The 26,069-nt window shown below is 37.1% G+C and overlaps 1 pseudogene; it reads right to left on the bottom strand.

Annotated features, from left to right (window-relative positions):
* Positions 1 to 18,264: 18,264 nt before the first annotated feature.
* LOC112502869 lies at positions 18,265 to 22,769 on the bottom strand (annotated as a pseudogene).
* Positions 22,770 to 26,069: the final 3,300 nt, after the last annotated feature.

The raw sequence follows: 26,069 nt of genomic DNA, 5'->3' as shown, positions 1-26,069 counted from the left end.
GCACAAAGACATGTGGCAAACATTATATCTGGTCTACTAGCAGTTAGATACAGGAGTGATCCAATCATGCCTCTGTAGGTTGTTACATCTACAGGTTTGCCAGATGGATTAGCAAAAAGCTTAGCTCCTGTAGCCATAGGTGTTCTCATCGACGATGAATTTCAGAGAGAATATTTCTTTAGAAGGTCAGTCACATATTTGGACTGATTTATGAAAATTCCTTCTAAAGTTTGTTTATTTGAAGGCCAAGGAAGAAGCTTAGTTCTCCCATCATACTCATCTCAAATTTACTTTTCATCAACTCTGGGAATTTTTCGCAATGTTTTGCATTTGTAGAACCAAATATGATGTCGTCCACATATATTTGAACAAGTAAGATGTCACCTTTCTGCTTTTTGAGAAAGAGGGTTGTATCGATTGTACCTTTTTCGAAACCGTTGTTGATGAGAAAGGTAGATAGAGTTTCATACCAGGCCCTGGTTGCTTGCTTCAGCCCGTAGAGGGCTTTATCCAGAAAGTAGACGTAGTCTGGATGTTGTGGATCTTCGAACCCAGGTGGCTGTTGCACGTAGACTTCTTCTTGAAGTTTGCCGTTGAGGAAGGCAGACTTGACATCCATCTGATAGACTTTAAAGCCTTTGTAAGCGGCGTAGGCGAGGAACATTCTGATGGCTTCAAGTCTTGCAACGGGAGCGAATGTTTCATCATAATCAATCCCTTCTTCCAGGCGATAGCCTTTGGCAACAAGCCTGGCTTTGTTCCTTATTACGATGCCATCTTCGTCCTTCTTGTTCCGGAAAACCCATTTGGTTCATATGGCCGTCTTCCCTTTGGTTAGAGGCATAAGAGATCATATTGTGTTTCTTTCAAACTGGAGTAGTTCTTCTTGCATTGCGTCTATCCAGTTTGGGTCTTGTAGGGCTTCTGAAATCTTCTTTGGTTCTATCATGCTTAGAAAGTTGGCGAAGAGGCATTCATTTGCTGTGGTAGATCTCGTCCTGACACCAGAGGTTGGATCACCAATGATTTGGTGGTGTGGGTGATCTTTTGTCCATTTGATGCTTGATTGAGGCTCTAGAGCAACAGGATGCAGCTTGTCATCGACTGATGGAACTGCTTGCTCCCCCTCGACGAGATCATCTCTAGAGTTAGATTCTGGATCTTGATCGTGATCTGAAGACACAGAAGAAGTAGATGGTGAAGTAACATGAGTTTCTGTAAGAGTTGTACCTATAACATTGGAGACTTCATGATTTTCATCAATTCTTGAGTTGGATTTTGCGGTGGGCACATTTCCAGATGGTACTTCTTCATCGAAGATGTCTTCAAATAATTGAGCTAGCTCTGATTCATTAGGTTTGCCAAGTAATGAATCAGATGCGCTTCTTTGAAGTCCGAGTTATGAACTGTTTTGTCCAGAAGTCATGGATGTGAAATCATCAAAGGACACATTGATGCTTTCGATGACGATCTTTGTCCTTTTGATGTAGACTCTGTAGGCTTTGGCGATTTGAGAATAGCCTAGAAAGACTCCTTCATCAGCTTTCTTGTCAAATTTGCCAAGATGTTCTCTATCCTTGAGTACAAAGCATTTTCATCCAAAGATATGAAAATATTTAACATTTGGTCTTCTGTGATTGATGAGCTCATAAGGTGTCTTATGGTGTCTCTTGTTTATGATTGGTCGATTTTGGGTGAAGCACGCAGTTGAAATAGCTTCAGCCCAGAATGTGATGGGTAACTCTGATGAGGCAAGCATGGTCCTTGCTGCTTCTACTAAGGTTCGATTACTACGTTCTACTACTCCATTTTGTTATGGAGTTCTCGCGGATTAAAAGTTTTGTGTAATGCCTTCACTGAAGAGACAGTCTTTAATTTTAGCATTTTTAAATTCAGTTCCATTGTCGCTTCTAACCTTCACTAGTTTTTGTTGTAGAAGGACTTGAAGCCTTTTCATCACTCCAATGAATAGGTCTGGAACGTCTGATTTCTGCTTTACGAATTCAACCCAAGTGTATCGGGAGTATTCAAACCAATACTAGCATATACTTCTTTCCGGAGAGGCTTTGGGTTGAAATAGGCCCACAGAGGTCTATGTGAATCATATCCAAGGGCTTGGTGCAGGAGGTTTCTGATTTGGTTTTATGTGAGGCCCGTTTAAGCTTTCCCATTTCACATGCGGAGCAAAGATGATCTTTTTCGAATTTTAGATCCGGAATTCCCTTGACCAACTTTTGTGTGGCTATTTTTTGTAGTGCATCAAAGTTAAGATGGGAGAATTTTTGATGCCATAGCCAATTTTCATCACTCTTATGGGAAACAAGACAAAGGGTGTCTTGTCCCATTGAGGACTCCAAATCTAGAAGATAGAGATTTCCTTCTCTCTTTGTTTTGATGATTGTTTGTCCGGGTATTGTTTCTATTATACAGAAACCTTTGCGAAACCTGACTTCAAGACCTTGTCGCAAAACTGACTTATGCTTAATAGATTGTGCTTCAATCCTTCGACATAAGCCACTTTGCTGATAGAGATGTTGCGTTTGATGAGAGTGCCATATCCCTTGATAGTTCCTTTGCTATTGTCTCCAAAAGTCACAGATCCTCCAGATTTTTCAATGAAGGAAGAGAGTTGACTTTTATCACCAGTCATGTGCCTGGAGCAACGGGAGTCCATATACCATGGTTGCACATGTTGGTCCTGCAAGATAAATTAAGGGGTTTTAGGTACCCATTTCATAATGGGTCCTCGTTTGTTAGTAGGGGATTTCACACCTTTTTTATTGCGCTTAGCCTTTGCAGGCTTGGATTTGTTTGCCTTTCCCTTGCTCTTGGGTTTGGGCTTTTTCACGTTTTCATTTGTGTTAACTTTGTAGCGATAAACGTGTTGTGAGAAGAGATAGTGATGTGTCAACATGTGATTCCTCAGGTTTTGTAAAAGAATTAAACATTGACAATGATGATGCTTTGGATGTGTATGTCTAATGCTCCTTTTATTCGATGAAAGCAAATAAGTAAATCGGGGAGTAAATTCTGTCCTAGCATTGGTTGTTTTTACAAACTTCCTATCTAGTTCAGATTCTTTATTGGAATAGGTCTTGGACTTTACTTCTTTTCTCCTGAGGAAGGTCTGCTTTTCTTCATCTAGATGGAAAGAAAAGTGGTGGTCAAAGTTTTCAGAGGCAGGCCACTTCTGTTTTTGCTCACGAGTAAACTTGATGAACCTGAAGGATGAACTGGGGCCTTTTAAGTTAGCTTTGGAAAAGTTACTATCCTTCAGTTTTCTCTTTTCTTTGTCTGAAGTTTTCATCGATGAAGGAATACCAGATTTCATTGAGGTTTTTAAGTTTTGATGCTTCTTGTCCTCAACGATTTTTGGTGATTCACAAATTATCTCTTCTTCAGATTCAGATCAAGAAAATCTCTTGCTGATTTCTCTAAATCAAAATTAACATGGATTGAATTGGAAGATGTGGGTTCAGAGGTTGATGCGTTAGAGTAATCTACTTGAGGTTTCATTGATTCTGACTTCGGTGAACTTTCAATTTTACTTGAGTTGTTCATCGATTCATCAGCTGATGGTTCCTCTTTTGGATTCTCTTTTTCATCAACAGTACTTGCTGATGGAGAAGAATTGAGAATCAGAGACTCTGGTTGAACCATAGTGTTTCCATTGGTTTATGATTTAGAGGTGTCATTGCTTCCGTCAGAATTCTTACTAGTACTGTTCTCGTGTAACACATTTTCAAAATCATGTCTTGAAACGACAGTTTTTCCATCGACTTTAACTCTTTTAAATTTTGATTTTGGTTTAGGAGTAAAGTCGGGTTTTTGAATGCATCCAAGTTTGAAAGTGGATTCAAGGGTGGACTTCTTTGATTCAATGAAATAATCCAATTCATTGAATCCAATCCCTTGAGTATCCTTTTGGCCGTTTAGTTTTTCATAGACGTCATGGGCATCTTTATATTTCTTCATCAAAAGTTCATTGGTTTGAAGCTTCTGGTGAAGAATTTCCCGCTCTTTTTGACAGAAATCTTTAAGAGCTACTGAATTTAGTCTCTCTGCCTCAGATTCCTTTAAGGCCTTAGTTTTCTTTTCTAGGTCCTTAGTAATTCGTTTGTTTAATTCCAGAAGTTTATYWTCCTCTGATTTCTTAAGTGTGCTTATGCGAGTCTTTTCCTTTGCAAGTTCAGCTTTTTCTTCGGTTAGAAGATCAGTTTCTCTTTTGTAGAAACTTGCTTCTTTTTCCGCTTTTACCCTTTCATATTCTTTCAAAATTTAATTTCTCTTTTAATTTCAAGAAATCTTCTGAAAGTTTTATTACCCTTAACTCTAGCTCCGATGGGGCAGAGTTGGTTTCATTGGAAGTAGACTCACATACCTGGTCATCAGAGTTGTAGGCGGATTCTGCGTTGGACGTGGCCATTAGACATATGAGTGGTTTGTCTTCATCGTCTGATGAAGAGTCGGACACATAATTTTCTTTTTCAGCCATCAGGCTTCGCTCTATGGAATTATATTTGTATTTGTTCTTGTAATAATCAGCATCCTTTACCAATCGTCCTCGGCATTCTTTGGAGAAATGTCCTAGCTTTCCACATCTGAAGCATCGAAGGTCATTCTTCCTTCCATCCCTGTCTTCTTTCCTCTCATCTCTTTTGTCTTCTCTTCTTTCTTCTCTCTCTTCTCTTCCATCTCTTCTCTCTTCCCTCTGATGGAATTTGGATGGCTTTCTTTCATATGATGACTGGTATCTTTTCCTTTTGAACTCTTTTCGTTCATAAGGTTTCTTGATGAACTTTCTCTGGAATTGCTTTGTGATCAAGGCCAAAGATTTGTCAAAAGCTCTAATTTCGTCATCTGATTCAGAGGTTTCTTCTTCAGATTCCGATTCTACTACCAATGCTTTCTTGCCTTTCTTTTTATATTCTTTGGTGAAAGTCCTTGATTTTTCTTTTTCGTCGGCAGCAAGGGCAAGAGGTCCACCAATAGAAACCTTCCTTTTCATTATGTCATTTTCTTGTGCTGCAAGCGTTCCATACAAATCAAGAAGTGGCTAGCTATCTAGGTCCTAGTTTGCTTGAAGGGACATAGACAGTTGAGTCCATTCATCGCCCAGACTTTTAAGGAACAAAACATTGTTTTCTTCCTTGGTTCTGGAGAGGTCGTTTCGACGACATTGATTGATCAATGTGTTAAAACGATCATATGTTTTCTGTATTGGTTCATCAGGGAGGGCCTTGAAGTTAGTATAGTCGTTGAGACATTGTGCTCTACGATTTTTTCTCATTTTTGCTCCTCCTTCCAGTTGGCCTTTTTGTCAGTTTCTACTCATTCTTTGTCATCTATCTTCATCCCAATTCTTTTCATCTTCGGGCATGTAGTAAGCAGGAATTTCAGCCGTGGTGTTTGTTCCTGGAACTCTTGGGACAAGAGTTTGTGGAATGTAAGGGCCCTCCATTATAGATCGCAGGAGGTTCCTGTCCATTCCTTCCAAGAAATTCACCATTATGATCTTCCATTGTGGATATTCTTCTCGTTGGAGAGTTGGAGGCTTGGTGAGGGAGCCAACATTATTAGTAGAATTCCAGTTGGCCATGAGAATTTTGAAGAGAAAGATTAGTGTTCTTGACGAGAAAGAAGATCAAAAATTGAGAGATTTTTTATTGATCGTTTTGATTGGAAATTCAATCAATTAGCTCTGATACCAATTGTTGATCCCAGATCTCTCAATAACACTAATAATCTAGTTAAGAATAACCAAATTATAGTGATTTAATGAAGAAGGTTATGAACACTCAGGAAGAAATTAAGAACAATCTTGAGCTTCAAAGGTTTCACTTTGAATATAAGAAAAATGTAAAGCTATTCAAGCGACACTTTTTACAATAAGCCTAATCACCTATTTATACTAATTAGCTAATAAGAAGATAACTATCTAAAGAGACATTTTAGCTAATCTTCTATTAACAGATAATGTTTATCTATTCTATGGATAAACTTTAGTATTAGAGATAAACTAGAAGTCTAGCTGTCGACATGTCATCTCCAGCTATCATTCATAGTGTGATGAACCATCCTTATCTTTAGATCTTCATTGTATGCTTCTGGATGATTTGCTCGAGAATTCACTAAGTATTGATGACCAGAGGATCGATGAGGATGCTCTATCCATCGTATCCCAGGTCGTCCATCGGTCCTCTGGTTGTACTCCAGACTTAGCCGTTTCTGCCTTGATGTCTTCATCGGTCTTCTGGTTCTTCATCACTTATTGTTTTTCATTACTTTTTACGTTATGAATTATGGGGTTTAACATCAATTCTTACCAAGAGAAAGTCAAACTCAAAATGTTAAAGATGAGAAAAATTAGGTCGATAAATCTGAATTGCAACTCCCATCCACCAAATGTTTTCAAAAAAGATGAGCCTCAAGTAGAGAAACAATCACCATGGCAAACCTGCATAACAAACAGACCCCATAGACCATAGCAGATAATGTCCTTAGAGATCCCCCATAGCTCAGAATCTGAAGGAGACTAAATACAATTATATTTCTACCAAAAATCTTTTCAGTAATGTAGAATATCACACTCGAAAAATACCATCACTAAAGAAATACAAGTGTACAAGGATATAATAGTAACAACCCCCAAAAAGTCAGTAAACCATAGCTGCTCTTAGGACCTTTTATCATTAAAAGAACAAACAAAGTTCTCAACTTGAGCAACACTCCTGGTTTGCATATATGATCCATAATATTCTTGTAACTGCTTATAATCATATAATTTCATTTTCCTCAAGATTGTGTAACAATTTGATGATTTACCTGTTCTCTGAGAAAAATAAAGGTCTCTGTCAAATTAAAGAGTCCAATCTGTTGTATCTTTTTCTTAAACCAGTCAACTGCTTGTTCTTTTGATAGATTGATGCTTTTGGGCGTTTTCAAATAGCCACGTACTGTTAGTCCACAATATGATCAATCTTCAGATATCTTCATAGAATCAATGGCAATCTTCATGAACATTCAAGAACACATAAGGAGAATTGAAAGGAAAAGTCAATCTAGTCAAAGTATATTATATCTCTCAAATGAACATAATGTTTACAATAAGCTTTCCTACCTATTACACTAAAAGACAGTGCTTTATATAGGGTCAACCATTGAACCCTTCTAGTCAAAGTCAACATTACTTACAAAGTCAAACACGCAAACTATACAATTATAGACAATTATAAACTTTCAAGATGAATACAATTTAACACTAAAATTCAGACCCAACATTCTCCCCCTTTGTATTAAGGCTTGAAAGAATTTGCGCACTTTGAATCTCGTTTGAACTTTGACGCTTTAAACACTTTATGAATTCTTGAAATCTTCAAAAACAATCTTCACTTAGAGATCTTCAAACGATCTTTTGTTGGGAAAATCTTCTAACATTCTTCCCCTCGAATATAGAACAACAACGATCTTCTCTTTTTACAAAGAAGAACAATATCAACAACAATCTTCATAAATGATCTTCAAAGAATTTCTTTAGACAAACAAATTACTAACATTCTCCCCATAAATGAATTTTCTTTAGATAAAAGTTCACAAACATTCTCCTCCAAAATTAAACATTCTCTTCGTTGAGAAATCTCTATCAGTAAACTTTTGTAAAGATGATATCTTCACATTCAACATCTCTCAAACAATGTAGCACAAAAATAATCTTCAGTAATAATCTTTAGACATACTCCTTTGAGTCTCTTGCCGGTTCTCAATCTTTATATCATACTCCCCTTTGATGTTACTCCCCCTTGATTTTTATATCATACTCCTCTTATATCATCCAGAATTGATCATTTCATTCATTATTTCATACTCCCCTTTATGATGAAATGAGAATCATTTGCATCATACATCAGAATGAATGAATTTTCAGCGAGAGCCGTCAATTCATAAAATTGTAAGTTGATCTTTTCAAATCCACTTGTATAATCATTTCAGATTAAGAGGATGGGAAAATAACAACCAATTTCAACTTACGAAATTGTTTTCAATCTTATAAAAAGATTTCCTGTGAATATAACAGATATATTCAGTACAACGGATGTACTTCATATATGAGACTYTWTRAGGTTCATCTCACTAGGTCTTCCATTCAATCATCGATAGCTTAATAATTGCATATCTGTGAATGTTACACCAAAATAACATATAATTTGAAAAATCTGTGTAGTGTAGAAAGACAAAGCAACATATGCTTCTATTTTGGCTCAAAAAGATAAATTGTGTGAACTACACAAATTTATCTGACTCAATTCGTGATCAAAAAGACTTGAAGGGGGGACATATATCCCTATTTTTCAATATCAACTTTCTCTGAATGAGAAACTGATAGATTATGAGCTGCATGCCCCAAGTGTTATTAAAACACTTATCTGTTGAGAGATAAATGAGTAGCTGGTGGAGTTGTGACAAGAATTGGCCTAGACTTTGCGTTTTTCAATATTAGTCTCGAAAGAATTGAGAACTAATAGATAACGTGGTATGCCCGGTATTTTGAAGTTTGGAACAGGATTCTTATAATCTTTTAATCCTGACATAAATCTCATCAATTCTCTCTCTTTTTCATTTTAAGCTTTGCAAACAAACCCTTTTTGAATTTAAGCTCACTCAGATATGGTTGTCCTCTTAGGTAGGTTTTTCGGTTCTGACATTCCATAGAGGTATTTATGTGAAGCACTCAGTCCCTCCTAAAATACATCAGTATGCTCAAATGATCATAAACAGTTGATCAAAAATATTATTACTATAAAGCACAATGATCAGATAAAATTGATCAAGACATGTAACTTTTAAGCATAATCAATCAAGGAGTGATATGCAAAAACAGATTATTCAGAAAGTGAGAGAAATGAACGAAGATCTGTAAGTATAAGTTTACAGATTCAAAATATTCAAAGAATAATGAAATATGTATCAATCAAAGAAAAAAAATATYMARAAAAACAACTTTGATTACAAACGAGTGTATTACCACCGAAAATGATATAAGAGACGTGATAATAACGGTTTGAAGAATAGCTGACATAAGTATTGGAATTATGATTGATGAGAAATTACGCAAGTAAAATCTCAGGAAATACCCGTTTAGAAAATGTACTCGTTTTCACATAAACAATTCATTTTTCAAAAACTTTTATTGAAATATTTTAGAGACTCCCCCTAGAAAATAGATTTGAGTAATGATTTATTTCAGCTCAAAATAAACAAAAATGAAACCATTTTTGCACAAGTCCTGAACTAAATTGTTAAGAAACCATATTCAGTTATGCACGGGTCCTAAACTGAGTGTTTAGAAACCTTGTTTGAACAGATTACAAACTCCCCTTGAATTCGTGTATCATAATCATGATTTTCTGATCAGCACGATAATAACACACATGCAAAATCAGATCAAACGGATTTTGGTACCCAGACGAACTTGGGTTCTTCTTTGTTAGTATTAGGTTGTGGGATATTGTAATTGCCAAACCATCTATTCTTATTAGATGTTTTCTTTTTAGCACTTTTAACAAGTTGATCATAAATGCAATAAGATCCATACCAGTTATTATTATCATACCTGTTATGATTCTTCCAGCTCTTCTGATATTTGTTGTCTTCATTCCACCTGTTGTACCTTTTCCTGTTCATAAAATCAGTGGTTTTGCAAGTGGAGCACATGATCCTTCTCTTGCTAAGATTTATCAGACCATTAGTAGATCTCACAACACAAGGAAGAATGAAGTTAGTAACAACAGAGTTACGAGACGAAACAAATTCAACTTTATTAACCCAAACATTTTTAACCTTAGAATGATAATTGGGTGATCCAATGACATACCCTTGATAGTAATGATTACAAGAACGAGAATAGTTCTTAGAAACAGTTGATTTAGGACTGCTTGAATAACTGTTAGATTTAGAACAATCATAAAAGCTGGTTTTACATTGTGAAAGAGAACCAGTTGAGCTTTGAGCACTTGAAAAGTCATTAATTTTCTTTAAAAGCTGGTTTCTTTCATCAGCAACTAAATTATACTTCTCTTTGAGTTCAGTTCTCATCTTCAATTCAGTTTCAAGTTCTGTCTGAAGATCATACAATTTCTTATAAGTATTCAGGAGTTTACCTTCTAACTTCTTCTTCGCTTCTCAAATATCTTCTTTTCTTTATCAAACTCTCGTCTCTCTTCATCTTAGCTGCTCTTTTCTTTCTCAGAAACAATGTCGAGCCATTTTTTCTTTTCTACAAGCTCTTTAGCAATTACTGCATATTTCTTAGCTGTGTTTCTCTTTTCAAGAGCAAACATCTTCTTATCTTCATCCAAAGCTTTCTACTTTTGAGCAATGCAGTCAGATAGTTCAAGGTTCTTGCTTAAAAATCCTTCTCTAATCTCTTTCTTCTCTTTATCAATCCTGGCTCGTTCCAAGATGATAAGCTGCTCAAAATCAGAGATTTGATTCAATAGCATTTTAGCATTTAATTCCAGCTAGTTGATCTTATTCTCAAAAGATATTCTTTCAGTACCAAACTGTTTCTCCACTTCAATTATCCTTTTCTTCTCTTCCTCCATTTCTTTTCTTTCAACATTCAAAACCTTCTCAACTTGTAGAACCTTTTCCTTCTCTAATTCCAGTAATTTTCTTACCTTAATCAAATTATTCTCACATTCATGAAATTTCTCTGTGGAATCATTAGTCTTTGTATGTTTCCTTTCAGAAGAGTTTCTCTCAGCATTTAGTTCATATTGAACTTCTTAGAGTTTATTAAACAGATCTTTATTTGACTTACTCCAGGTTTTTAACTCTTCATTTGTTTCTTCCTGACAGAATCCACAGTTTTCTTCAACTTTTCAATCCTATTCATGAAATCTTTTTCAACTTGTTCCATATATTCTTTATGTTCCTTTGGTAAATTGGTAACAAGTTCCTCATTAACATGATTTTCATAAAACATATTTATATATTTATCTTTATAGTCCTTTGTGCTCTTTTCCAACTCAGAAATCTTAATTCTCAGTTCCTTATTCTTCTTCTCAAGAAAAGCTGCCATTTTAAAAATTCAAGATTGTGCAAAGAATCTTATGCAATGAATGAAATCAGTCGAAGAAATCACAAACCAATAAAATCTTTCAGATTAAAACCAGTAAGCTCAAAAATCTCAGAAAAACTCAAAAACTATTCAGAAATCAAAAAATTAGCGAAAACAGTTATAAATCAGTAAAAACAGTCAAAATTCGTTGAAAAGAGTTAAAAACTGTCAAAAACTGTCAAAAACAGTTAAACCTGATCAAAAACAGTTTATGCGACACAAACCAGATTAAAACAGTTCAATTCCTCAATAATCAGTAATTTGGTGAAAATCAGGTACAACGATGAAAACCAGATAAAAACTGATAAACTTGAAGAAAAATCTGTAATCTGGATAAAATTGTTGAAAAAATTTAAGTTTTGTCAAAATTACTTCAAAATTGGATAAAATCAGAAATTTGGCTAACTCTTGACAAATTTGGATAAAGAGTTGAAAGAGGAAGCCAAAATTGGACACTTGAAAAAATCTGTCTTTTGACCGATGAAGCTTCAAATCCGGACAAGGGATCAAGAGAGTTTGGCCGAGGAAAAGAGATCGCTGGCCGAGGATTACAAGCAATCCGGACAAGGTATTGTCCGGGTATATCCGAGGAAAGAAGATCCCGACTATGGCAGTTCAGGGTGATGCTTGAATCCGGTCAAGAATGTGACCGAGGATGATGCTCTCCGGATGCGGTGTTGTCCGAGAAGGTTGTTTGTGACCAAGTAATGACCGAGGAAGATATCCGGGAATTACCAAGAATCACCAAATCGCTTAGCCGAGAAAGTAACTTCGGACAAGGCTGTGTCCGGGTTATGATGTGAGGAAGCTAAGTCGCGACTAAGTATACGAACCCGGTTGATACAATATGCGAGTTACTAGTATACAGACAAGCCTGCAAACGACTTAGATCTAATCCGACTGGGCTGGTAATCGATGTAACACAAAATCGGATATAGTTGTGAGCGATTTACACTAAATCCGGAGAGGCCTATTTTCGGATTATACAATGATAATATGGCTAAATATGAATCTGAATAGGCTTATGAATCGATGAAGAAGGGAACTCGGATGAAAGCTTGAACGATTTTAATCAAATATTGATGAAGGCTTGAACGATTTTTAGACAAAGATTTTGGCTATGTCCAAATATGGTAAGCCTTGAGCGATGTACTACCTAAATATGTCAAGGAGGTGAATGATTTTGACCAAGTTAAACTGATTAAAATAGACAAAAAAACACAAAAACTCAACCTTTTAACACCATTTTGGATCAAAAACTGACTTTTTTTAAAAACTTATCAAGAACACCAAATATTTTCAACTTCACAAATTTGAGCAAATCTTGAATACTAATGATCAAAACATAAAACTTTGTGAATAAAAAAATTCACAAGACAATTACGCACATTTTGATAATGTTTTTAACACCAAAACACAAAGATTTAAAAAAATATCGGATCAAATTCTTGAAAATTTTAAGGACACTTATGAAGAAATGATGAACAGTAGAAGGATTTCCAGAAAAATCTTAAAAAATATGATTTCTTCACGTTGATTTCACTGCATAACCTACTCTGATACCAATTGTTAGTCCACAATATGATCAATCTTCAGATATCTTCATAGAATCAATGGCAATCTTCATGAACATTCAAGAACACATAAGAAGAATTGAGAGGAAGAGTCAATCTGGTCAAAGTATATTACATCTCTCTAATGAACATAATGTTCACAATAAGCTCTCCTACCTATTACACTAAAAGACAAGGCTTTATATAGGGTTAACCATTGAACCCTTATGTGAGAACTGGATTTCAGTGTTAAATTATATTCGTCTTGAAAGTTACTATTGTCTATAATTGTATAAGTCATCGTGTTTGACTTTTCTTATGATTGTTTCACTTTGACTAGTGGGTTAATACTTTAACCCTATAAATAGTTTTTGTCTTTTGTGATTAAAGAGTAGGAGATTGCATTGTAAACATTACGTAAGGAAACAGAGCTTTGACTGTTTGACCTTTTCTCTCAACTCTCCTCTCATGTTCTTGAATGAATACATAATTCTGCCATGGATTCTTTGATGTTATCTATAATTTCAGTTTTCTTTGTTTAAGCCCTTGTCGCATTCTTTTTGACGGTGGGTTTGTTTCAATTTTTTTACTCAATTTTGGTGTTCATTTGTTTTTTTTTTAAGCCCATTCGATTTGATGTCTTTTTAAGTTCTCATTCTTGATAAATTTCATTTTTTTCACATTTTATTCAGGTTTTAATTGATGTTTTTTTTTGGATTGTGCTTAACTGATTTGAACTGTTTTGATCTATTTTGAATTTTTTAACTATTTTGAGAATTTTTTTGAACTGTTTTGCGTCACATAAACTGTTTTTAATCAGTTTTTGACTGTTCTTAACAGTCTTTAACTATTTTCAACAGTTTTGACTGTTTTTACTGATTTTTGATTGTTTTCGCTGATTTTCTGATTTCTCAACAATTTTTTAGCGTTTATGAGAATTTTTTGAGCTTATTTGATTTTGATTTCTTTGATTGATTTCAACGCATTAGATTCTTTTGATCAATCTGATTTTTGAAATGACAACTTATTTTGAGAAGGATAATAGAGAACTGACAAATAAGATTTCCGAGTTGGAGAAAAGCTTAAAGGACTATACAGATAAATATATCAACATGTTTTATGAAAATCATGCTAATTAGGAACTTGTTACCATCTTACGAAAGGAACATAAAAAATCTATGGAACAAGTTGAAAAGAACTTCATGTATAACATTGAAAAGCTTGAGAAAACTCTGAGTTCTGTGAGAAAAGAGTGTGATGATGAATTGAAAACTTGGAGTAAAGCAAATAAAGATCTGTTTAATAAACTTCAAGTGGTTAGAAGTGAACTGCAAACTGAGAGGAACTATTTTGGGAGAAAAAATATAGAGACTGAGGACTTCACTGAAAAATTTCATAAGTCTGAGAGTGATCTAAGTGAGTTAAGGAAGTTACTGGACTTAGAGAAAGGAAAAGTTTTGGAAACTGAATAAAGTTTGAATACTAAAAGATCAGAATTTGAGAAAGAGAAGAAGAGATTTATTGAAATAGAGAAAAGGTTCAGTGCTGAACGCATATCTTATGAAAATAAGATAAACTCTCTTGAGCAGAACGTTAAATTGCTTTTGAATCAAATCTCAGATTTTGAGCAGCTGATTATCTTGAAACGAGTCAAGATAGATAAAGAGAAGAACGACATCAGAGAAGAATGTCTGAGCCAGAATCAGAAATTGTTTGACAGCATTGTTAAGAAGAAGAAAGCATTAGATGAAGAGAAGAGAGTGTTTGCTCTTGAAAAGAAAAACACTGCCAAGAAAAATGCTGCAATTGCTAAAGAACTTACAGAGAAGAAAAAATGGCTTGACATTGCTTCTGAAAATGAAAAGGGAAGTTCAGATGAAGAGAGAAAGGAGTTTGAGAAAGAAAGGAAAGTGTTTGATAAGTTGAAGAAGGATTTAGAAGGTAAACTCATGGAATTTTCAAAGAAATTGTCTGATGTAAAGACAAAACTTGTTGTTGAATTGAATATGAGATCTCAACTTAAGAAGATATATGACTTAGTTGTTGATGAGAGAGACCAATTACTTAAGAAAGTAAAAGACTTTTCAAGTGCTGAAAGCTTAAGTGATTCTCAATCTCAGTGTAAAACTTGCTTTTATAACCGTTCCAGTGTTAAATCCAACAGTTATTCAAGCAGTTCTAAATCAACTGTTTCAAAGAACAAGTCTCATTCTTCAAATCAATTCTATCAAGCATATGTCATTGGATCAAGTTCCAAATTTGTTTAAGTTTTGGGTTAATAAAGCTGATTCTGTTATGTCTCATAAATTTGTTGTTACTAACACTGTTCTTCTTTGCACTGTAAGATCTACTAATCAATTGATCAGTCTCAGCAACAGAAGAATTATGTGCTCAACATGTGGAACTAATGACTGATATGGTCTTACTGCTTATCTGATCTATCTGTTAGAAGTGCTAAAAAGAATTTATCTGATAGAAATAGATGGTTTGGAAGTTACAATATTCCCCAGGCCAATACTAATAAAATAGGACCCAAGTTTGTTTGGGTACCAAAATCTGTTTGATTTGTTTTTGTAGGTGCGTCATTACTGCACTGATCAAAGATTCATACATATGATGCACAAATTAAGGGGAGTTTGTAATCTATTCCAAATGAGGTTTTTGAATATATCAGTTCAGGACCCGTGCTTAACTGAATTGTGGCTTCTGAGCACAATAGTTCAGGACCCGTGCTTAAAATGTTTCCAATTTTTTTATTCTTTTTGAGTTGAACCGAAATATTACCTAAATCTATTTTCTAGGGGGAGTCTCTAGAAATTTTAAATAAATGTTTTCAGAAAATGGAATTGTTTTTTATGCAAATGAGTACATTTACTGAGCATATATTTCCTGAGATTTTACTTGCGTAATTTCTCATCTAACATAACTCCAATACTTGTTTTAGCTATTCTTGAAATTGTTATTATCACGTCTCTTATATAAAATCCTTTTCGGGTATAATACGCTCGTTAGTAATCAAAGGTTGTTTTCTGTTTTTTTTTTTTACTTTGATTGATATACATATTTTGTTATTCTTTGAATATTCAGAATCTGTAAACATGTACTTACAGATCTTCATTCATTTCTCTCACGTACTGAATAATATGATTTTGTGTATCACTCCTTCATTGGTTGTGCTTAAAAGCCAAATATCTTGATCAATTTTTATCTGATCATTGTGTTTTATTTTCAATACTATTTTTGACCAACCATTGTGATCAACTAAGCATACTGCTAATTTTAGGAGGAACTGAGTGCTTAACTGAAATACCTCTATGGAATGTTAGAACCGACAGACCTACCCATGAGGATAACCATATCTGAGTGAGCTTTTACTGAAAAAGGGTTTGTGTGCAGAGCTTAAAATGAAAAGGAGAGGGGTAGTTGTTGTGAGCCAAAATAATTGATGAGAGTTGTGTCAGGATCAAAAGATTAAAAGAATCATGTTCTAAACTTCTAAATTCCAGGCATAGCACATAATCTATTAGTTCTCAATTCTTTCGAGAATAATATTGAAAAAGACAACGCCCAGGCCAATTCTTGTCACAACCCCACCAGCTACTCATTTATCTCTTAACAGATAAGTGTTTCAATAACACTTGGGGCACACAACTCACAATCTATCAATTTCTCATTCGGAGAAAGTTGATATTAAAATAGAAGGATATATGTCCCCCCTTCAAGTATTTTTGATCATGCATTGAGTCTCATAAATTTGTGTAGTCCACACGGTTTATCTTTTTGAGCCTAAACAGAAGTATATGTTGCTTTATCTTTCTACACTACATAGATTTTACAAATTATATGTTATTTTGCCGAAACGTTCATAGATATACTTTTTATAAGATATCGATGATTGAATGGAAGACCTGGTGAGATGAACCTTAAAAAGTCTCATATATGAAGTGCATCCGTTGTACTGAATATATTTGTTATATTCACAGGCCAATCTTTTTATAAGATTGAAAACAATTTCATTAGTTGAAATTGGTTGTTATTTCCCATTCTTTAAATCTGAAAAGATTATACAAGTGGCTTTTAAAAAAATCTACTTACAATTTTCTGAATTTATGGCTATCGTTGAAGATTTCATTCATTCTTGTGTATGATGCTAATGATTCTCATTTCATCATAAGAGGGATTATGTAATAATGAATGAAATGTTCAATTCTGAATTATATAAGGGGAATATGTTATAAAGATCAAGGGGGGAGTAACATCAAAGATCGGCAAAAGACTCAAAGGAGTGTTGACTGGAGATTATTTTAGAAGATTATTCATGTGCTACAATGTCTAAGAGTTTTGGAATGTGAAGACCATCTTTATAAAAGTTCACTGATAGAGATTTTACATCGAAGGGAATGTTTAATTTTGAAGAAGAAAGTTTATGAATTTTTGTCTGAAGAAGTTCATTTTTGGAAAGAATGTTAGAATTTGTTATCTGAAGAAGATTATTTGAAGATCATATCTTGAAGATCACATCTTGAAGATCGTTTCTGAAGATTATTGTTGATTTTGTTCTACATTGTCGAAAGAAAAGATCGTTGCTGTTCTACATTCGAGGGGGAGAATGTTAGAAGATTTTCTCAATTAATGATTGTCTAAAGATTTCAATGTAAAGTTTGTTTTTGAAGTTTTTGAAGAAGTCATAAAGAGCTTAAAGAGACAAAGTTTAAACAAGATTCAAAGCGCGAAAATTCTTCAAGTCTGAATACAAAGGGGGACAATGTTAGGACTGAATTTTAGGGTTAAATTGTATTCGTCTTGAAAGTTACTATTGTCTATAATTGTATAAGTCATCGTGTTTGACTTTCCTTATGATTGTTTGACTTTGACTAGTGGGTTAATACTTTGACCCTATAAATAGTTTTTGTCCTTTGTGATTAAAAAGTAGGAGATTTGATTGTAAACATTACGTAAAGAAATAGAGCTTTGACTGTTTGACCTTTTCTCTTAACTCTCCTCTCATGTTCTTGAAAGAATACATAATTCTGCCATGGATTCTATGATGTTATCTGGAAGATTGATCATAAAGTGGACTTACACCTTCTAGTCAAAGTCAACATTACTTACAAAGTCAAACACGCTAACTATACAATTATAGACAATTATAAACTTTCAAGATGAATACATTAGCACTAAAATTCAGACCCAACAGGTACACACAATACATCTTGGATGGATATAACCTATATTAATACAAAGAGAATTAGAATATCCGTTTTCAGTTATGGGTTATTGGTATTTAAGATAAACCAATCCACACATTAAGATAGTGTAATGTCATTTATCAATCATCATTCATCAATGGTTTATCCAATATGTAAGTCTAAGTCTCAACATACCACTGAAATGCTATTTGTGTTACACAATAGAGTGTAAGATCCCCAGGCTAAATCCTCCTTAACAATATCAAATATATTTGGAGACATGGCAAAGATTTCTCAGCGCCTTCAAGGATGCTTGCTTGAAGCCCTGGTGTAGCACCCTGCATTATGTTTCCAAGCATCAAAATTACGAATGAGAAAGCATTCAAAGCCTATAAATATGTCACTACTGCCATAAAAGCGCACCGATCCATTCGACTTTTTGGATCTCATCGAAGAGTTCCGAACTATGCATATTGCTATCATCCGCAAACATTATAATCCCATCTAGCTTATCTTCTCTCACAACTCTGAATCATGAAATTAGGTCTACTTATAATCTAATCCATCATTAAGAATCTAAATTCTTGGAATATTTGAAGCTGAATTTGTAAAGTTTACCTCATGGCTTGCAATCGCATCTGAGATTCTATCTTGTATCGAGCTTCCCAGAAAATGGGGATCTTCTTCTTGAATCCAATGTGCTTGATTTGAAGCTTTAATTTTGCCAGCAACGTGGCAGTTTCATTGGTGGCACTGTTGGCATCTACCAAGAATCCATACCACATCGTATGGCAAATTCATCAAAGTGTGCATAAATCCAGTTAGGTGTAGAGCATGAAAAGTTCGAACATAGGTCGGAGTTATGGCAATCAGAGTTTTAGGGTTTTTGATTCCATATTGAACCCTTTGTTCTCTCTAAACAACTTCAATTATCTTATGAGCTTTCATAACTTCCTGCAGGTCTAGATGTTGCCATGGCCAAATTTGGATCCCATGCGAGCCGACCACCACTCTGCTAGTAGTTGCAACGGTAGAGGTGTTATTAACCACAAGCAGCGAGAGGTTGCGATTGGAAGAGGTAAAGGACAGGGTTTCAACAACATCGGAGGCGGTTCCAAACGACGTCGTTGTGAAGGTATAGTGGTTATTAATGGAAGACATTGAGAAGAGGAGGAAGAATACAAGACGAGAGGACCTAAATCCAAAGACAAGACTAATGAGACAACATAGATAGTGAAGGATCAATCAAAAGATACTCACCGACGATTTAACGGTGACAATGGTGCGTCCATCTACCCACAAATCTAACGGCGATGAACCTCTGAAACTGTTGCTTCTCGAATATATGAAGGGAGCTATAGGTATCAATGATATGAGTAGAACAAATAGAATTGAATTACTGTAAGATCAATATTGATATGAGCGGAAATGGAGAGATGAACAGAAGAAGAAGAAAGCCGTCTGCTTTCTAACCGGTTTTGGTGGTCGCAGAGATAGGAAATAGAAAGAAGAAGAAATCGGCCCAAAATGGGTAATTTTTGGTGTTGTGGGAAACCATTGCATAAACAACTTGTACATTATGCATAATAGTTTATAATTAAGAGTTTTTTGAATTTGTTGTATAAAATGATAGTAATCCATTCTTTAAGAATTTGTCTTAAATGGTTATTAATGCAGTGTGTATATATATATATAACCCTAATAAATAAGAAACTTTTGGCACACGTGGGCCTTTCCTTTCCTGCACGCCAGTTACTGTGTTTTTCCGCCTAAACATGAACGTGGACACAATTTTTGCCTTCAGTACGAACAGGTTTGTGCATGTGACACGTGTCAAGGTTCATGGTCACTATATGTGCTTTTGTTTAAACCGCCAATGCAGAGTAATTTGTAGTAGATATTGGGAGATTCTGAATTTCAAGGCCAACCGACCATCATAGCATCTATTAATGAGCTCGCAATGAGAGTTGCTGCTCAACAGGTGTCGTTTATCATTTGCACCAGATTTAAGCCGATTGAATGAAGGATCTCTGTTAGTCTAGCATTATTTTACAATTTATCATCCAGTCTGCTGAATCGGAATTAGTACACATTCATTCATTAGATTTCAGTTCTGTAGAGAAGTTTAAGGTATTCTTAACCCCACCTTGAACGTATTTCATAAATTTAAATGGATGCAACTAATTGTTCTTATGCCAGGACTGATCATTATCTTATTTGAAGAGCACCGTAGACAGTTCGTAATTACAAGAGAAAAAGGATCAGCTCCAAAAACGTTAATAATCCCTGAACTTCAGAAGTAATATTCGTGGTTCTAATGTACAACTACATTGTGTTTCGTATTTGGGATTGTTTTTGTGATTGGATTTTGTTTCGTACAACGATCTGTTAATTGGTCAATGTATTATGCTACACGGTTTCATTATTATTTGTTTTTTATTTAATATTACACTTGTTTGTATGAGAACATAATTTTGCTGTTGTTGATGTTCTTATGTAAGAACATTGCGCTACGTTGAGCCTCTCCTTGTCCTTCCTTGCCTCATACAGAGTGTAATCACAAGAGAAGTTGCATGAGAGACATCTTGGAAAAGGAATAGATAGGAAGAAAAAGGATTGGGTACAGAAACGTTAAAAATCACAAGAGATACACAGAGGCTCTACACTTAGGTGTCGAGAAAGAGCACTCTCTCTTGATGTCCTACATTGAGGTCCCGCTTCTTCATACAGACCTTAACAGAGGTTCTGCACCTGCCACCCCGTCACTCTAACCCTGCATCCATGCTTCATACATAGATACATAGAGGCTCTGCACTTAAGTGTTGAGCAAGACCTCTGTCGTGTCATGTCATATGATGAGGTCCGCCTCTTGCTCTGAAGTTGGGCTTCATATTTTTAACTCTGGACAATTTCTACACCCTCGTGTCTGTCAAGCGTGATTCCGTTCTCCATGCAGTCCGTAACAGAGGCTCTGCACATGCTACGCGGTCAATCGGAGCCAGACTCCGTGCTTCATACAGAGCTACACAAAGGCTCTGCACTTCAGTGTTGAGAAAGAGCTCTGTCTCTTCATGTCCTTCGTTGAGGTTCTCTTTCCTACTCTGAAGTTGTGCTTCAAACTTGTAACTCTGGACCATCTCTGTCTTAAACTATGGGAAATTTCTACACCCTCGTGTCTGTCAAGCCTGATTCCGTTCTTCATACAGTCCTTAATAGATGCTCTGCACGTGCTACACGGTCAATCTGAGCCAGACTCTGTGCTTCATACAGACCTTAACAAAGGCTCTGCACTTAAGTGTTGAGAAAGAGTTCTCTCTCTCTTCATGTCCTACGTTTAGGCCTCACTTCTTCATACAGACCTTAACAGAGGTTCTACACTTGCCACCCCGTCACTCTAATCCTGCATCTGTGCTTCATACAGAGTTACACAGAGGCTTTGCACTTAAGTGTTGAGCAAGACCTCTGTCTCTTCATGTCATACATTGAGGTCCGCCTTTACCGTGAAGTTGGGCTTCATACTTTTAACTCTGGACAATTTCTACACCCTCATGTCTGTCAAGTGTGATTCCATTCTCCATACAGTCCGTAACAGAGGCTCTACACGTGCTATACGGTCAATCGGAGCTAGACTCCTTGCTTCATATAGAGCTACACAGAGGCTCTGCACTTCAGTGTTGAGAAAGAGCTCTCTCTCTTCATGTTCTATGTTGAGATTCCGCTTCTTCATACAGACCTTAACAGAGGTTCTGCACTTGCCACCCCGTCACTCTAACCCTGCATCCGTTCTTCATACAAAGCTACAAAGATGCTCTGCACTTAGGTGTTGATAAAGACCTCCGTCTCGTCATGTCGTACATTGAGGTTCCGCCTCTTACTCTAAAGGCGGTCCTTAGACTTTTAACTCTGGACCGTCTCCGTCCTAAACTCTGGGAGATTATTTTAAAATATATTCTTTAAAGGAAGTCGTACAAAGGTTTACAAAGGCTCTGCATGTACGACGTAGTGCTGCATATTGGCTCTACATTGTTTGTCTTAATTTAGAAGTTTTTCGGATCGTTGTGTACCTCATGCAGACTTACGCAGACGATCTGCATCTAACTCTGCATATGCTCTTCAGACGTGCCACTTTGAATAACATGTTTCATAACTCTGAGGATGTACTTCAAATATGTTATCCTCATTCAGAATTATGCAGACTTATTGGTATGGACATCGTTTGTCTTTTACTCTGGAAATTCCCATCAGACTTTTGCGACGTAACTCTGTTTCTATTCATAATTATTTAAAATACAAGCTTTCACTTACATACGGTCACCGCCTGTATCTCTAATTTTTAAAGTAAAGGAGGCTAGATGCAAAGCATGTCAAGCCACGTGTCTTTCCCCCATTCGCTTTTGCCTAACCGTTTCAGCTCTCGACGCCAGTTGCAGCTGGCATGCCACGTGGCAGATGGACACAGGTGGTGCGTGAACCGCTCCAGTTATCTGACGTTTGGTGGGCGCATTACACCCGAGTACTCTATTTTATTTTCTATTTAAACAAACCCATTTCCTCCAATTTTTCCTTTACGCTTTCAAAGTATTCAAGAACTCGTCATCTTCAGGCTCTCAAAAACCACCATTGATATTCCTTCAAGCTTTTAAATCAGTTCATGCAACCACAATCTTTGGTAAAATCATTCATCTTCGATCTTCAAGTAAGTACTCAAACCATCCTTCCAGCCYAGATTAAAGAATCAACACCCGGTTCTTTTCAAAACCCTAACTGTTCAAAACCTTTTTTTTTTCAAAACCTGCAACAATGTCTTCTTCAGACTCAAGGAAGTCTCAAACCCATACCACTACTCTCAAAACTGTTGAGGAATCCAACGAAAAGATGGTTCCTCTTCCACTCAAACCCAACAACCATGGCCTTCAACTCTCACTAGACAACTTTGACCAAAAATTCCATCCTATTATCGATATCCTTCAACACCATTTCTTGAACCCTGCCCTGACGAACACCGATGATCTTGTCCCTGAAAGATTCATCCAATAATTCTGGCAGAGTTGCTCAGTTACTGTTCCCAACGAGGTATTGTTGGAGAATTTTTGGTGCCATCTATAAATGAATTCATCACTGTCCGCATTTCAAGGTCCCTGTTTTCACGAGTTTTGCAAATCCCTACAAAGACGGATTTAGGGCTAAATGAATATGCCCCTCTCCCATATGTGGATGAGATTGTTTCGTTCTTGAAGTTCTTGGGATACAACAAATCCATACAGTATCCTTCTCAATACCGCCGACAGTACCTACCCCTAATGTGGAACATCATGTTCACATTTGTGAATCGATCGTTGACTGGGAAGATTGGTAGCATGGACATGTGTTCCACCAACATCCTACAGATCATTATGGCATATTTTTTCACTTATCACTCGACTACTCTTTCCTTCTCTACACAGAGTTCAAGGCAGCTGTCGTTAAGAAGTGCCAAGAGGTGGCTAAAGGGAAGGAACTGCCATCACTATTGTTTCCTCGCTTTCTGGGTCTTCTTCTGAGACCTGTTATCGACAACAACAACATTGACGTGGGACGTCTGCCTGTGCACAAGGTGAATGTGCTCACTCTGTACAAACCTACGGTCAACAAAGAAGGCTATGTTACAGAGCGGCCAATTCCAAAGAGGCTCTTATGTTACATGAAGACGAGGGATGTGAGGAGACAATATAGACGTGTACACGAGGCACAAGAACTTGTGCCGTGAACCCCGGTATGCATAGGTACCAACCAAGAGGATGAGGGAAGGGAGGACACTCAAAGGCCTTATGCAGAAGAGGAGGGGGTGAGATTGAAAAAAGAAAGAGAGAAGAATAGAAAGAGACTAGAGGCAAAGAAAAAGATAGTAGAGAGAGAAAATGAGGAAGGAAGAGGAAGATAGAGTTGAACGAGCCAGACTTGAAGAAATGGCTCGTTTGAAAGCAGAGGAGGAGAGAGTTGAGAGAGCAAGACAAAAAGAGATTGCTCGTCTCAAGGAAGAAGAGAGAATCATAGCAGAGGAAGAAGCCAATCAAGGCTTGGAGCACTTCTCTAGCTCTGACGAAGAAGAAAACCAGGAACATTTTGATGATGTTGCTGGGTGCAATACATCAAGTGAAGAGAGTGAGGAGAGTGAAGAGGCAGAAGAAGAAGCAGAAGAGGGAGAAGGTGCATACCTGCTCTGCCTTAGGGCGAGCCAGAGTAGCCTAGGACGGTAAATAGGCACGTACGATTCAATACCCCAACTCCTAGTACAGACACATCATCTGACTCCAGTGGTCGAGACACGGATGTCATTCAAACAGAGGTGCACACCTCGAACCTTCTCCAGCCAAACCAACCAGAGGTCGCATCTGCCTCTGGTTATGATTGCCAAAGGGAAGCCACACCTCAGGGAACACCCTCTCAAAAGAGTGCAAGCTTTGAAAGAATAAGTGATATGTCTCCCCATATCACGCCATTATCCCCCACAGAGGAATTTGTTTCCTCTGCACATAAAGTTTCCCCACCTTGTTCAGAGCAAGGATTAGGTGCACAAGACATGGAGGTTCTCGACCAACCTTAGTGTTCACTCATGGAGAGTACTCTGGCTTACTCTGAACCTGCCTTGGATACTCTTCGTGACAGAACGACGGTAGTGGATTCTCCTCATGGAGATCCATGAGGATCTGCTGGAAATCCTTCCCCGACCAACATCAACCAAGTTGTGAATGAAGGTGTCCCTAGAACGGGGACTCAATCTAGCCCATGTGTTGAGCCAGAGGTTACACAACCAACATATGGCACAAGGGAAGAGTTCCAATCCCTTGCTAACTCTTTGCGGTGCTCCTTGGAAGAGCTAAAACTCAACATGGCTCGTGTAGAGCCGTCCCGTTCTACATCTACTCTGGATGAGATACGAGCATCCTTAGCAGTATTGGGGGCTGAATCTTTGATGAATGCCTCTCATCTCGATACATTACAGGAATTGACAGTCCGCAATGCAGAGGCCCTGCAAAGGGTCATAGCATCCATGCAGAGAGATAATGCGTCTACTTCTCACGACGCCCAAGTGATGAACCCCATCAATGTACCTGTGGATTATGTCACTTAGGGCGTAATGAATGCTCTGGGTGACACAGAAGCAGCAGAGTTAATACATCGCTCTCTAGCTGGCTTTAACTACCATTTTGACGTCGAGATTCGACAAGTTGGAGACGCAATCGAAGATCTCCTCAAACTGTATGAGGACAAACTCAAGTCCATGCCTCAAGAAGAGGAGCAGAGACCAAAATGAAGAATGGATGCGACTCCATGTGTAGAGGCGTCCAAGAGACGAAGACTTGACGATGACGAGGACCCAGACATGTCTGGTCCTCAAAATTGTCAAGAGAGGGAGAAGCATTCAACAGCCACCCCACCAAGTGTTACACATACGGCTACCCCCTCTGCACCAACTGCCTCTGCCCCAAGGCAACCAACACAAGACTCTTCAAGGCAGAGGGCACCAAGTCAACAAGCGCCATAACAAGCAGAGGTGCTCCGCAAGGGAAAGATGCCCATGGCGTCTCAGGCAGAGCCAGCCGTGCAACAAAAGAATAAAGACGTGATTGATCTCCTATCGGTCTACGAATTATCTGATTCAGAACTAGCTTTGTCTTCATCAATAGAATACGCCATGGACACAGCTGGTCTAACAAGAGGACAAAAAAAAGAGGTGGTAGCAGTGAATGTGGCAGATCCATCACTCTTATGCATTCCTGTTGCCGTTTCTCTAGAAGGCGTCACTGTTGCTGCTCCTCCACCACAACAGAATACAGACAGAGCTAGGGTCCCTACTTAAGGGAGAAGAATAGTCACTTCTGCTATGAGGCAGAGGGTCCCCGTCAGATCAACCAGAGCAGAAGAAGAAGGAGTAAGCAGTAGGCCAAAAAGGAAAACATCCCTCTGATCGCATTCAGAAGATCAAGGAGAGCATGAATGCAATGTTTACGCCTACGCCCTAGGAAAATCTGATAAGAGACAAAGCAGACAGCGAGGACATCTACCAATTTCTCTACAACCTGCGAGAAGAAACACCGGTCCAAAAGATCAGTCTTCATCCATAGGTTCAAGAGCATATTTGGCAGAGGTTCCTAAATCACTACACACAGCCCATCCCTGCAGTTCATTTTGTCGATGGAATCAAACAAGTCCTCGACATAAAGAAAC

This window comes from Cynara cardunculus, unplaced genomic scaffold, assembly GCF_001531365.2.
Source record: "Cynara cardunculus var. scolymus isolate 2C unplaced genomic scaffold, CcrdV1 Un_Scaffold_2105, whole genome shotgun sequence".
NCBI lineage: Eukaryota > Viridiplantae > Streptophyta > Magnoliopsida > Asterales > Asteraceae > Cynara > Cynara cardunculus.
Note: the sequence above shows the minus strand (reverse complement) of the source record. Positions and strands in the feature narration are given on the sequence as shown.